We start from the raw sequence: 16,200 nt of genomic DNA, 5'->3' as shown, positions 1-16,200 counted from the left end.
GTCTGAGTAAACATTTGCAGACCAAACCGGCTGGTAGTAACGACTTCATATTGGCAGTCGGACGTGTGTTTATATAATTCCAAACACATACCTATAAACCGGTGGGGTCAGTTACTCGGGATAAAATTAGTTCTATGTGTATTTCATTTTTTCCAAAACATATTAAGACATGGAAATGTTGTTCATGTACAGGAGGCTGAGCAATCTAATAACTTCTTGCTAAAGTTTTTCTGATCTTACTTCGGATTTGGTTATACAAATATAAATATTCGGATGTAACAAAATTATGTGATCTCATGATGTACTGATTCCGAATACCGAATATCAAATATCAATATCCTAGTGAAAATACCTCCCAAGCGGTAGAAGGGAAGTTCTGGGATTTCAACCATTTCAACCGCCTAAAGGTGGATTCAGCCACTTTTTTCACTATGGTGTCTTTCCAGAAATAATTGGCTTTCGCTATCGTACCATCAAGATTAATGTGCAGGTAATCAACTTTATTGCATCCTTCCAGCATGTGACACTACTCATTCCTCCATCTCATTCCTTTGGTATCAGATTCCACGGATGGAAATTCAATTGTTTGCTGGAACAGCCAACCAATTCTCCATCACAAATCTCCATAAACGGCGGACAGGAAATTAATTAACAATTGCCACCACTGCTACGCTGCCTAACCTAACCGTCATCGCCAATAACCGGTCTCTGACGACTGTCTCTTCCGTTTCTAAAAAGCCACTGACTGACTTTTGTCCATCCGGCACATTCCCCCCGGATCACCGAATGCCCACTGGGGCTTCACCAGCAACCAGCAGCAGGGTAAAACCGTTGAGATTTTCCAATTACCTCTAGCGGCACTCTTGTCCTCCCTCCTCGTGTATGTGTTGTGTATGTATAGGTCGTTGATGTGCCAATCGCCGGACGGAGTGACCCCCCGATCGGTGTCGGTGACGTCCCAGAACGGTGCGACCCAATTTCACGATTATCCTAGGCTCGGTTGTCGTGATTGGGTCTATCCAGTGTGAGCCGTCCGGGTTTCAACAGAGCCGCTGTACCCCCAGGGATATAAATGAACGAAAAAAAAACTCAGGGTGGCATCTCCCATGCCGGGTGAGTCTGCTGAGTGAGATCAAATTCGCGTCGCATCCCACAGGCATCGATTTGTCTTTCTGTCAACGGAGTGTACTGATGGCGGAGCCGCCACATGCACCCGGTCGTCCATTGGAAGTCAATTTTCGCTGACAACTGACGCTTTAGGTAGATGTACATAAAAAATGATAAGAGATAAACACCCACAAGAAATAGAAAAAAAAAGTCCCAACCACTCTAAAAAAGTCGTTCGACTTAAACACATAAAAAAATTGCGCTTTAAATAATATTCATGTGGATGCTTCAAATGTAGGGTTCTGTAATGCCATCCGTGATTCGTGATCAGGGAAAAAATTACCCTTTAGGACATAGTTTCATGCAAATCGAAGAGAGGTCGGGGTAGCATTTTCCGATTTCTTGTGAGTTGGCAGAGAGTTACCCCTTTATCAATCATAGCATTTAACTGAAAAGAAAATACACTTTATATCTAAAGTACCAATCGACAAACGAGAACAATAGCTTTGCTAGTTCTCTACATCCAACCTTCTAAACTTGAATAACATTTTGTTTTTACGGCGGTACTAACGGTCAAGTCATAATTATTGAATAATTACTTACACATTTTTGAAAACTCAAGATTATTTTTCTAGTCTTGATCAACTTGTTTATCCTAAATCATCAGGTGGCATTGTACTGGTCTTTCCAGACAGTCGTGTCAAATCAAACAACTAGCAATGAACAACTATAAAATGATATAATCAAGAAATCGATTTTGCCAATCGTGTGTTCAAAACCTCAAGTATAACTAAAACCAGGTTCATTCATAATTCGATTCAATCACGTAACAGTTTATGCCCGGGATTCTTCAGGGCCTGCCTGCGAGCAGGTCCCGGGGATCAACGGGAGATTTGGGGGTACCAGTCTGATGCCGCCGGATGCTTCGTGCCAACAATTATTTAATTTTGAGCAGTTCAACAGCACGCTACTAAATCCACTATCTGCGAATTTATCTACCAGCTGCAGGTGAAAGAGTATGCAAGTTCCTAAATCACTGCCAAAAGGCTAGAGGTGGGTGTGTAGTATAGCAAATCGAAAACGTTTATAAATCAGCACAAATCAAATATCGTACATAACAAAGCGGTTCTGGAATACAAGCAGACTTCTGCCTCCCTTCGTTGCGTGCCAACTCTACTCCAAAACGAACGCACTAGGAGCGGTTTGTTTCACTTCACTTCGTCTGGGTTGTGCGGTTTTATCATAAAATTTCATGATAATTGAAAATAGTTATAAACGCGCGCATTCTGCAGTCGCTGTCGGGCGATCGCATGAGTGGGGAATGGGTTGACGGAAAAGAGTTGAGAAAGGGTTATATGCAAACACACGGAAAATATCCATTTTTGGGGGGTGCATCAACTAACTTACAAGTTTATTTCAATGTCAATGTATCTCATTAATCAAAAAAATACTTGTTAAATCTTTTGAATCTTATGTTAAAACTCTCATAAAAAATAGATATTTATATTTTCCGTGCAAAGCCCAAAAGGCATCCAAGCAATCAGTCGTCGCGTTTGATATAACAAAACCACTAAATTAATATGTTCTACCTCGTTCTGCCAGCTAACCTGCCACCAAAGTTATCCTAGCTAGAAGCAGCTTAGCAACGATTAAGGCGTGTTGTTAGATCAGGGTAGTCCCAAGCCTACCCGATAAGGGGGATGTGCCATGGGAATATAACTTTCTGGTCCCGATGCATTTTCATTCTATACTTTCAGCAATTACATTTAAAAATAGCCCAAACCGAAGAAAAAGTTTTCCGAATTTTTTTGAGGGTCCCTTGGCCATCGAATTAGACCCGTATTTTATTGTTTGACCATTAAGGTGGCCTACACCGTGCTAGGGTGATCCCCCCCTCACATTTTTCAAAAAATCATAACTCCGCGCCATTCCAACCGATTTTTGCTGTCGCAAATGAAAGGTTTGGAAAGGAAAAATAAATTGAAGACCAAAAAATCTAGCCTGACATTTGAAAAGGTTTTTTTAAATGCCGTTTTGAAGGTGTCTGGACCAAAGAGCTTACGTCTGAAAGATTTTTATCGGACTCCTTGGACAATGCTACGGAACATACTAAAAAATGGGAGGAGTTCATTAACAGGATTCCGAGATATGATCTCTTGAAAAAAAAAAAACGGGTTTTGCGGCGTTGTTAAAAGGCCATTTACCTTTCATTTGCGTCAAACAGCAAAAATCGGTTTAATGCTTTAATTCAATGATTTTGTTGTATTTAGTTGAGTGAACCTTTTTGCCTTCCTCACCTTACTGAGGAAAGGCTATAAAATCACTCGAAAGCTGAACTTCTCAATTAGACCTCCTAGACCCACCTTCATGTATACCTATCGACTCAGAATCAAATTCTGAGCAAATGTCTGTGTGTGTGGTGGGATGTTGATCAAAAAATTGTCACTCGATTATCTCAACATTGGCTTCACCGATTTTTGTCCGTTTTGGCGTCATTCGATCCGTCTTGGGGTCCGATAAGTCGCTATTAAAAATTATGCAGTTTAATTACGTACTTCAAAAGTTATGCTAAAAAACCATTTTAACAAAAGTCCGGAAGATTGTAAAAAAGGTGGTTTATGAGCAGAAAACCCGGCATGTTATACATTTTTAGAAAGGTATTTAAAAGACCTTTCCAATGCGTCCAAGAATGCGTCCATTGAAGATCTGACAACCCTAAAAAAAGTTTTCAGCACTTGAGTGTTATTTATGTACTTTTTGGAAGCCGGATTTCAGATATCATGATGAAAACGTTGTCTAAATATATCATGCGACCTATCTTTGGATAGGTAATTAAAAAGCCTTTCCAATGGGCACAAATTGAATTGGAGATTTGACTACTCTATCATAAGTTGTAAGCACATAAGTGCCCTGAAATATGAAGATCTGACTACCCAATCTGAATGAATGAATAATGAGTCAAATTGATAGAACACTTAAAGGTCCGCCCTATTTTGGATAGCATTACCTTTTAAATGTGAGGACGCCACCAACCACCTAAGGGTGGATTAAGTAACGTTTTTAATCTTTGCAATAAAAAAAATTGGTATATTTTTTTGGTTTCCATTGAGATGATATTTTTGGACCATAAAAAAAAAAACAAATTCTGGTATTAAACCGACTTCACATTGCTTCCTTTGGTATTTACCACAGCTCGAGTGCTTCCACCCAAGTTGTTGCGATTGTTGTTCGTGTACACATAATTAGTTTATCGCTTCGCCGGCACTCATGAAATATTTTCTCCATACAGAAGCAATAAACACGTTAGAATGGCACGTACAAACACGTGGAGGTGCGAGGGGAATGTCCAGACTAAACGGTATGATGAAGTTGATTTGATGGTGGTCACCCGAGTTTGCGTTTGGATTTGTGGATGGTTTGGTGGGGGACTGACCATTCCAAGCTTTGCTCAGAAATTCACATCGTTAGCCGGTGGACTTTGCCAGCAGGGAAAAGTTATGACCAATCATTCAAATTAATAATTGCTTATTGTTGTGCTGACACGAAGAACAAAGCTCTGGGAAATGGCCACAGGAACAAGTTTTCTAGTGTTAGGTTGATTTGATGAAGTTGCACGTGAGTTTTGTGGTTTGATTGAGATCAGGTAATTAGATTAAATATTTGTTGCTGGCATTGTAGGCCACTGATGAGTGTTATGGTTGGAGAAAGGCTTTAGTTAATAAGCCTGTTAGTTAAATAAACGCAAAATTTAGAGAAAGTACAATGAGCCGGGACCGTGGTGTAGGGGTAAGCGTGGTTGCCTCTCACCCAGTCGGCCTGGGTTTGATCCCAGAAGGTCCCGGTGGCAAATTTTGAGACGAGATTTGTCTGATCACGCCTTCCGTCGGACGCTGGTAGGCAGTTGGACTAACAATCCAAAGGTCGTCAGTTCGAATCCCGGGGTGGATGGAAGCTAAGGTGTAAAAAGAGGTTTGCAATTGCCTCAACAATCACGCCTTCGAACACCAAGTTTCGAGTAGGAATCTCGCAATCGAGAACGCCAAGGCAATGCTGTAGAGCGAATAATTTGATTTTGATTTTTGATTTTGACAATGATTCCGGGTCCGGTGGTTTAGTGGTTAGTGTGGTAGCCTCTAAACCCCAGTATGGCCTGGGTTCAATCCCAGACGGACCAGGTGGCACTTTTCGAGATGAGATTTGCCTGATCACACCTTCTATCGGATGGGGAAGTAAAACGTCGGTCCATTTGCGTAAAAGAGGCTATGGGTGACTCACAACACATAACCTTCGGACGCCTAGAAATTAGCAGAAACTTGAAACAGACCTCACAAAAGACCCGGGGTTCGTTAAAGTGGATTGTTTTGCTTTTTTTTTACAATGATTTTTTATATCCGTTGTTTACCCTTTAGGAAACTAAAGATGATTACGAAGGATTTCAGACGGGCAAATAATTGTTTAAAATTTTGATCTTGATTTAATCAAGGCTTGTGTGCTCTTTAGTACTATTCCTGCGTTACTATTTAGAAAGATAAAGAGTGGACGTTAGGGTTGGGTTAGTTGGGTACGTTTTCCAAAAAGTTCTCCAATCAACTTTTAGTACGGTTCTCCTTGTAGGGCATGCCCATAGTGGCTTCTACAGAATTTCTCGTAGTAATTCCAATGTCAAAATAAACACTGATGCGTACAGCCAGTTTACAACCAAATGCGCTGATATTTGGTATGAGAGCCCCTAGGGCAGAGGGTGACGATTCTCGAGATTTTCAATTTCCCGGGAATCGAGAGTTGAATTTGGCCATTTCCCAGGAATTCCCGGGACCCGGGAGTTATTTTTTGACTATGCCAATAGTGGCAATAATTTAAAAGAAAAGTAAAAAATGAGTTTTTTTTAATGAATTTACTTATTCTATGAAACGTTAATTGAAGTATCCTCATTATTTAGATCAGGCCTGCCCAACCTTTTCGGCTCAATTTTCACATTTTTGATCGTCAAAATTACAATTGTTCATTTTTTCATGGTTTCTTTGATGGAATCGGTTCTCAGATGACCAGTGAACATAACTTTGATAAAAGTTTGAAAAAATATTTTTGCAGGTCGTTTTTATGTATGTTTTAAGTGAAAAATTGGTCCGGCCCGCGGGCCGGATTGATTTTTAACGTAAAATGTAGATAAAAACGACTTGTATAAATATTTTTTCAAACTTTTATCAAAGTTATGTTCACTGGTCATCTGAGAACCGATTCCATCAAAAAAACCATGAAAAAATGAACAATTCTAATTTTGACGATCAAAAATGTGAAAAATGAGCCGAAAAGGTTGGGCAGGCCTGATTTAGATCAACTATATCTACCTTATGATTTTTTTTCTAAATCTCCAAATACATGATTGTTTCTTGAGCTTTTTGAGACACTGGGACTGACTGGGATTTTTAGTTTAAAATGTTTACGAATAATACATAATTTCCCATTATCAGGATTTTTGCAATATGATAAATAACGACTCAAACAACAATTTAAACTTGTTTTTTTCCTTTTTACGGTCAACTGAAAATATTCATTGAAGAAATACACAGTTATTAGGATAACCCGAATGTTCACAATTGGCTGACAATAACTTTACAAAGGTTGCCAGAGTTTTTTTTTTCTCAAAATATAATTTAATATTGAGGTTGACAAAATGACTTATTGACATAAAAAAATACCTTGATACAGCGAAATTAACTTAGGGATTCATAAAAAAATATGATGATTGCTATACTCGAGAAAGGATATAGAAATTGAACTTATTTGAAAAAGCTTTACCCGCTTAGAAAAAATAAATAAATTCATATTTAAAAAACTTCAAATTTCATTTCAGGGGTGTAACTGATAAGTATGTTTTAAGGTAAATTTTGGGTTCCACATTTTTTTTGGCTTCTCTCAATTAAAATTACTGGAATTTATAATTTACACTTTCTGAATAAGAAGATTAGAGAAGAATTGGTTTATTCGAACTTGAACATCGAGTATTGAACATACAATGTTTAAAACAATTTAGAATTTTCCAAATAATTTTCTTATTAGTTTATGTAATTATGCTTCAATATTTATAAGTTTAAAATTTCCCGGGAGTCTCGACCAAATTTCCCGGGAATCGAGAGGTCCAAAAATGGTCGATTTCCCGGGATTTTTTCCCGGGAATTCCCGCTCGTCACCCTCTAGGCATGCCTTACCACCCTGTTAACCATCGAAATGTAACCTTTTTGTTATTCCGTTGTATAACATTTTCATTCAAATTTATTAATATACAGCAATTCCCCACGAAAACAGCATGGAAAAAAACAAAAGTGCTCGGATCGGGCTCAAAATTTTTCTGGGGGTTCCCTGGCCGAAATAATTAGACCCGTATTTTTTTGTTTGGCCATTAGGGTGACCTAATGGCCATTGACCATTTTCGTCGATTTTCGCAAAAACCACTTTTTTCGAAAAATCATAACTCCTCGCCATTTTAACCGATTTCAATTGTGTTATACGCAAATGAAAGGTGATAAGTTGGCCTTTCAAAGAAAAATAATAAGAAGTTTTAAAAATCTAGGCTAACATATGAAAAGGGCGTATGAAACTTTTAAATGCCGTTTTGACGGTGTCTGGACCAAAGAGCCTATGTCTGGAAATATTTTTATCGGATTCCCCGGACATTTTTACATAACATACTAAAAAATGGTAGGAGTTCATTAACAGGATTCCGAGATATGATTTTTTGAAAATAAAATCCGTGTTTTTTGACGCGCCACGCGCAAAAACCGGAAAATGACGAAATTGGCAAAAAATCAACTTTTTTCACTAAAACAGCGATAACTTTAAAATTTCAGCGATGACCTATAGATGTTTGGGTACCAAAATTTTCATGATTAAAAGACGCAACTTTTGGTACCCAGACATGTATAGGTCATTGCTGAAATTTTGAAGTTATCGCTGTTTTAGTGAAAAAAGCTGATTTTTTGCCAATTTCGTCATTCTCCGGTTTTTGCGCGAGGCGCGTCAAAAAACACGGATTTTATTTTCAAAAAAATCATATCTCGGAATCCTGTTAATGAACTCCTCCCATTTTTTAGTATGTTATGTAAAAATGTTCGGGGAATCCGATAAAAATATTTCCAGACATAGGCTCTTTGGTCCAGACACCGCCAAAACGGCATTTAAAAGTTTCATACGCCCTTTTCATATGTTAGCCTAGATTTTTGAAACTTCTTATTATTTTTCTTTGAAAGGCCAACTTATCACCTTTCATTTGCGTATAAGACAATTGAAATCGGTTAAAATGGCGAGGAGTTATGATTTTTTGAAAAAAGTGGTTTTTGCGAAAATCGACGAAAATGGCCATTTTTCAGACCACCCTAACACGCCGTAGGTCACCCTAATGGCCAAACAAAAAAATACGGGTCTAATTATTTCGGCCAGGGAACCCCCAGAAAAATTTTGAGCCCGATCCGAGCACTTTTGTTTTTTTCCATGCTGTTTTCGTGGGGAATTGCTGTATATTTAGTTGTCCTTTCTCATTTCATAATTTCATAAATTTTTGAAATGTTATTCATCCGGAAGACTTACATCAACATTAATATTGTAAAACATGTACTGGGGTAGGCCCCACATTTTTTTCAATGGTGCTTAAAAATAGTTTCGTTGAAAATTGTTATTTTAAGAACCGGGGTGACTATGATAGTCAATGTGTTTCCTACAAAACTCAGCCTTTAAGTGTGCAATTTCAAATCATTTATTATAATAAAAAATTTCGACAGTTTTGTTCGAACGCGAATCAATTCATCACGGAACGTCGGATCGAGGTGCCCTTTGTTGCGTTGAGTTCGTCTAAGTCCAAGAAAGGTTCTTACGCCAAAAAATTATAACTTTGACCACTCTGGAATCGATTCCACATAATCTGCAGATGGTATGGGAAAAGTTACGTAAAATCAAATGTTGATCACAGGAGGCTGAATAAGCAAAAAAGTTAAAAACGTCAACAACCGAAAAAAGGCAGAACGAAGTTTGTCGGGTAAGGCTTGTTTATTATAATTGACAAAGGTTTATTTCAATGTCACAATAAAAAAAATCATAATTAAATGTTTGTTTAACTAAGTTTATTTACTTTTAATAATATGTATGTAACGTTCACCAGAAATTGTTTCAAATTAAAAAAAAAAACATATCATAATTTGTTGCCACAAAATCAATTTTGCTGCATGGACCAAACATTTTTGAAGTTTGCTATAAAAAATGTTCTTTTTTAAATGTCTTTAAATTTTGGGTTTTAAAAAGATTTTGGTTTTTACAATATGTGGAACATTCGAAAAGGTAAAAGCAAGGGTCCTGATTTTCGGTTCAATGAACAGAAACCACTCACTCATCGCCTATCCAGTCGTCGCCTATTCTAACCCGCTAGCATTCATGAGCGCATGATACTCGCAAGCAGCCAGCGAGTGGCCCAAACTGTTCACTCAGCGAACAAATACATCGTGAAAATTTTTGCCTACTCCGTCGCTCGACGACACTCAAACACTACCATGCTCAGCGAAGAGCCATTCTCACAAAATGCCTGCGCGGCAGTCTTTTTGTCTTCACGCCCTCAGTTAGCCATCAATTTGATTTTTTCTTGGTTTAAGTTTCTTTGAATGGTGTCTATAATGTTATGAAATCACAATAAATGCACAATTTAATTGATAACATTGATTTTAAGCAACCCAAATCAATGAGCATAACGCAGCGCATCAGAGAAAAAATGTTTTCAGTTCAGAGTGATCGGTGACGTTCGGCCTGCCTGAGCCGTTCGGAGACTGAGCCGATCAGAGAGAGAAGGAGAGTAGAAGCGAGAGTGTTCGGGAGCGAATGGTGAGAAAGTGACAAACAGTAGTAATTCATCAGGGCAGTATCGCGTCGCCTGCTATTTGTGCTCGCGAATGGAGTGGTTGATTTTGAACAATCAGGACCCTTGGGTAAAAGTTAGGATTTTAGTACAGAAGAATACACACGGATAAAGGTAATTTACACTGAAACCCCGATGGTTTGACACCATAAACTAAAACGGTATAAACTAAAAACTTTACTTAATCCACCCCTACATGGTTGTTGCCATCCTCACATTTAAAGGGTAATGCTATCCAAAATAGACACAAAAGGGCGGACCTTTCAGTGCTCTATCAATTTGACTCACCATTATTCATACCATCAGATTGGGGAGTCAGATCTTCATAATTCAGTGGGTCTCGTGGCGCAGGGGTAGCGGCTTCGGCTGCCGATCCCGATGATGCTATGAGACGCGGGTTCGATTCCCGCCTTATCCACTGAGCTTCTATCGGATGGTGAAGTAAAACGTCGGTCCCGGTTTCTCCTGTCTCGTCAGAGGCGCTGGAGCAGAAATCCCACGTTAGAGGAAGGCCATGCCCCGGGGGGCGTAGTGCCAATAGTTTCGTTTTTCATCTTCATAATTCAATGCTCTTATGTGCTTACAACTTTTGAGCTCGTTGGAAAGGTCTTTTGAATACCGTAAAACGGGGTGACTGTGATATGTTTAAGATTTTTCCGCAAAATTAAGAGTACAAATCAAATACATACGGAATGGTATGGAATCATACTGACCGTGGTAGAGAAGTGTTCAAAGTATTATCAGAAGAAGCTTTAATAAAATTTTGACATTTTAGTTGACTGCAATTAAGAAAATGTTGATGAATTGTTTTATTATAACACACGGAGAGACCGTGCCCAGAAATTTTAACAATTAAAATTATTGATTTTACTTTCGTTAATTTTAACAAAAACGTACTTGTTACTGCCAATATTCCGTTAAAATAACTAAAATTTAGTATTAATTTAATAACCTGTTTGTTGAAAATGCTAGAGGCAAAAAGCTAACAGATTTCCCGAACTCGAATGAACGTGCTCGACTGTTAGCTTTGGTTTTAGGAAAATCAAAAATTTTGTTGGTTGAATATAATTTACATTTGGTTGAATATTTAAAAGATGAACTTGGGTTTGTTTACGTCTGTCATTTGAAGTCAGGATTCGAACGAGAGCGGTCGATTTGTTGAGTTTGTGTTGTTAATTATGAAGTGAGAGGATGTGAAAGATGAAAATTACACTATTTAGCTAATGTTGAAGTGGCACATCAAAGTGTTGCAACTGGGGAGGTGGAATTGATGAGTAGGTTTGTTGATGAAGAGCAAGAGGACGATTTGCCATGAGGACCTCCAATGCGAGTGAGTTGAAGATGTTAGAAGAATGTTTGATGGAACGAGAGGGCAATAGAAGGGAAATGACTCTTCACGGATAGAGCAGCCCGGGCAAATTTAACAAAATGTTGGTTAATCCAAGTAAGTATGGGTTTATTTTTGCACAATAATTTATCTAATGTGATTCTTATTAGAAAACTGAATCATTAAAAAGCTTCGTGCTTACGACGGATAAAATCTTAATGAACCATTATTTTTTTTCCAGAATCATCAATTATAAAATACATAGAAATGCCATGTGTAAGCAACATAAACAACATAAAAAATTGAGATGAAGTAAAATATAAAAAAATATATATAAAATATATAAAAGAAGATAATTATTATCTTGAAAGTTTTGTTGCAATACGACTGCTCAATAAACTGGTAAGTAAAACTCAAAATATTTTTTTCAGGAATCGGAGTACGTTGAATAAATTGAATCAAATGCAATGAAAGTTTGTTGCCAAAAGTGGTAAGTAGCATTATTGATATTTCTTCTTTCCTCAATATAATTACATTTATTTACGTTCCTTTTTTCAGTTTATAGCCGAAATTAAGAATTTTGTATTAAATTACTAATACATTTCACATGTCTATTTGCAGCAAAAGGTTCACTTTAGTGAAAATTCTGTTTCCAACCACAAGGAAAATAACTAAACCTGAGACCATTGTAGATGATGATGACTTATCGGATGATTTCACAGTAATGGTAAGTGGATACAACACTTAATTTTATACAACATAATAAAAATATAAGCTTAAAACTTGGTGAAAATTTTGCTCGATTTCTATTTTTCAGGAATTCATGTTAAATTAAACATCTTTTTTAAATATGTTTAACAAAATTTGTAATATGCTTTTTCATTATTTTTAGTTTAATGCAACGTAATTTTTTTAAACATTAATCAAACTTTACATGTTTTATAACAACAGTTAAAAAAAAGTTTTGTTTTGATGCTTTTTAACAGTAACTTAACAACTTCATGCAAAAAAAAACAAATTAGTACAAAACGTTAAATTTTTAGGCAGAATAAATGCGAAAATAAAAACACTCAGCATTAATTTGTGAGGCATTATTACAAAATTTATGGCAAATTCAATATTAATATTGCTAACAACAGCTAATTATTGACTATATGTACGAATATTTTTCTGAATTCAAGTAAGACAATAGTTAAAATATAGCTAGAAATTCGGCCCAGCCTATATCGTTAGATAATTAAAGAAAATATATATCAACACTTACATAAATTATGTCTAATTAAGAAATGTTTTGTTATAAAATACTAATAATTTGCTGCATGAAAAAATATTTCGGTTGATACAACGAAAAAAAATTGTTGAAAAAAAGTTGAAAAACATTTCCCAGCCAGTCTTCAAAAGAATATTCCACAATATTTCAGCTGAAAACAAGAAATTTTTAGTTAATTTTCTGAAAAAAATATTCTAGCAGTCGACTGCTAGAATTTTTTTCGGCCATTTAACCAACAAAAATGGCAATTCCAAGTATTTTTTTAGTTAATTTTAATTATCGGTGGTCAGCAATTTCAATTGTTGAAAAAAAGCTGTGTAAAAAATTAACCCATACTTTTAGTTAAATTAACCAAGATTTTCTTAGATTTGCCCCGGCCGGTCTCTCCGTGCACTATCAAAGTGTCAGGATTTTCTCAATGACTTTGATTTCAAAACGGAAGCGTGATGCATTCTCGGATTCTTTGGACAATTTTTCACTAAGAAAAGGTAAAATAAGTTTGCAAAAAATAAATATCATGTGTTTTTGAAACATAATTAAAAAAAATCTTCGAATTCATAGGCATTTTCAGCAGAACAAATTTGATATAAAGTGTGAAAACTTTTGATTCATGTTTCGAATTCACTTTAAAATGCAATATAAATTGATATTTGTATAAACAAAATTAGTTTCAACGAATGTCTAGCTAAATTCCGACTTTTTGTCAATTTTACCAAAAAATATTTTATTTTGTTTAAAAAGCTTATAAACTTAGTTAGTTCAATAAAATTATTGATTTTTTTCTTATAAAAATTATAAAAATTTTCAACGCAACAATTTTTCAAACACTATTGAAAAAAAAAAATATCTAAGATTGGAAGCCGGATCTGCATAAATAACAATTAATAGCGAGTTTTTCGCCAATGTGAAATAGGTCGTATCGAGGTGCTCCGATTTGGATGAAATTTTCTGCGTTTGTTTGTCTATACATGGGATGAACTCATGCCAAATTTGAGGGGTAAAACGGGCTTTGAAGTTTGAGGTCCAAACAGCATAAAAAATCTTTAAATTGCTCGCATTTCCGTAATACTTCAACTCTCTTACTTTCATTCGAATGGACTTTTAAATCCCTTCAAAATGTGCCATAAACATCCGAAATTGGTTTGACTTTTTCTCATAGCTTTTGCAAATCATTGTTACAAAATGGATTTATTTAAACCTCAATATCTTTTTGCAACAGCCTTCAATACCCATACAGGTCAAAAGTTATGGAATTTCATGCACTATAAGTCTTCGGTATTAACTTTTTGGCCAATCGCAACTTTTCTCATAAATTTCGATTTTTCTAAAACATACTTTTTACAACTTTAACTTTTGCCCTGTGGACCAACAAGACGGCACTTTTCGGTCTCAATTTTGACATGTTCGGAATCCTCGGGAAATTCCACGTTAGTTTGAGGTATTTGGTTTAGAAAATAATTAAATAAAATATTTTTGAAAAAAAGTTAGAATTAGTTTTTTGTGATCAATAGTACTGTATAAAATAGGCGAATACCTGTTTTGCCCCTAATCCGACAAAATGTAAAAAACATATTTTAATTCATTCTAAATGATATTTTTACAAAAAAATATAAATCCAACGCCTACAAGAGTTTGAATTGATGAAGTTTTACGCAAATGCAAGAAATTTTAAGATTTTCTGTACAATGTAAGATTTTCAGATTTATTCAAAAATACAACAGGGGATAGTTTTAACCATTAGGAGTTTTTTTTTTGGTTAAATTGAATATTTCTGCTGTGAGTTTTGTGAATCTGTAAAGGAAATATGCTGAATCAGTTAATGGTATTAAGACATTCTATTTTGTGTCTTTTGAAAAAAGAAATAAGTATAATCTTACATAATATAAATTATAAAATTACACATCAAACATGTCGACAGTTTCTTAACAAATTCATCAAACGTTTCCAAGATGAAATCGCCCCGAGAAAATGGTGACTTCAATCGGTATCAGACGAGAAGCCACATCACCGTCGCTCCAAAAATTATCTCAGATAAATTGAATTGGTGGGTTAGAAAATGACAAGAACACACTTACTCTGGTTTGGACTTCTTGTTGCGTTGAGTTTCCTTTGCAAACAGGATAAAATCAGGATGTGTATTTTATTCGCTGGATTGTTTTTCACTGGAAATGTTAAACAGTTGAAAACAAACAACTGGTTCCGGATTGAGCTCACAATTCCATCGGTATCACTGGTTTATTGAATTAATTCACTTTCTCGGTCACTTGTTGGTATAAACACCCACGGGATAAAACACGAACCAGTGAAAATCGCTTAATCACACCGAAGAATGGAATAAAAAATCACTCGGCACACACAACCAAGCAAACAAACCAATTAAATGCCACTCTCACTGTACTCAATCAATCAGTAGATTAACACATTAATTGAGAGCAATTAAAATTTGGTTGCACATCTCGCGTCAGTCGATTTCGTCCAAAAGTTCCCCACCGGGCATACCACGTGGGAGTATCTCCCACCGGGAGGGTAGAAGAAAGGACGGGAAAACCGAGCACCGTTATCTTGCTCCGATCACCGATTACCGATTACCCTTTTAGTGACACGTGGCCAATACACTTCCTGACTGGCTGATTGACTGACTGCTGTTCAGTAGATTCTGTTCTGAAATTGTTCTGGTTTACGCACACGTGTTGGGAATTCGCACAACCGACCGACGATACAGCTGATGAAGTACTGCAAATGATTGCAAATTCCAAACATTTTGCACTGCTCTTCGGGGCCTCGACTTGCCGGAATTGGACGATGTTTCTTCGTATCGGTTGGTTCATCTGAGTTCCTTGTATCATTCGTCTGAGATTCATTCGAAAATGAACTTCATTCAAATCGCAAAGATTTGTTCCCCTCAATCCGCAACAGAAGTGGATCCTCAAGGCGCATGAGCAGATTCGTTTTTGTTAAGACTCTATGAGTCTGTTGTGGGAACAAACTGATAACAGCACTGGGGAAATGTTAAAAAAAAACTAGGATAGGCAGCAAGAGCGGAGATTCTTCGAGAGGCGGAAATATCTTTGCGGCAATATGTTTTGTAGTGTGAGAGGATGGCTACTGGCATTTGTTGTTGTTGAAATGACATGACCTTCTGAATGATATTACTATGGGAGAATGTTTTTATTATTTGAACTTATCAAATGGGGTTTGTAACAACAAACATTACAAATTTGTATGTTTCTTATGATTACAATAAACCGAAATAATCTCTTTAAGTGGTCATATAGCTTTTTAGTTAACAACAAAATGTCATGTCATTTCAATTATCAAAAGATCTGAAAGCATATTTTTATTTATAATTTTCTCAATATAGAGAGTAAGAAATGATAAAATACACCAAAGCTAACATTTCCTCGTAATGTAATGTTGTGTGAAAGTGTGTGTGTGTGTGTGTGTGTGTGTGTGTGTGTGTGTGTGTGTGTGTGTGTGTGTGTGTGTGTGTGTGGTCCAATCCAATACCCGCTGGCCGGCAGCGAAATTATGGGAAAGCATAGTTTGTATCAGTCTTAGTCCCGGGTATTAGGTGGTGTTAGCCCTCGCGCTGTGGCCCAG

The 16,200-nt window shown here is 36.5% G+C and overlaps 1 protein-coding gene across 4 annotated transcripts in view; it reads right to left on the bottom strand.

The window, feature by feature from the left end:
* The window catches only part of LOC120420403 (hemicentin-2-like), a 72,522-nt gene extending 57,191 nt beyond the window's left edge, over positions 1 to 15,331 (bottom strand). For all 4 annotated transcript variants that reach the window (XM_039583412.2, XM_039583413.2, XM_039583414.2 and 1 more), the window contains exon 1: positions 14,676 to 15,331. The gene's annotated coding sequence lies outside the window, so the exon portion shown is untranslated. The remainder of the gene's footprint in view (positions 1 to 14,675) is intronic.
* Between the last annotated feature and the right edge of the window lie 869 nt (positions 15,332 to 16,200).

The sequence above is a fragment of the Culex pipiens genome, chromosome 1 (genome assembly GCF_016801865.2).
Source record: "Culex pipiens pallens isolate TS chromosome 1, TS_CPP_V2, whole genome shotgun sequence".
NCBI lineage: Eukaryota > Metazoa > Arthropoda > Insecta > Diptera > Culicidae > Culex > Culex pipiens.
Note: the sequence above shows the minus strand (reverse complement) of the source record. Positions and strands in the feature narration are given on the sequence as shown.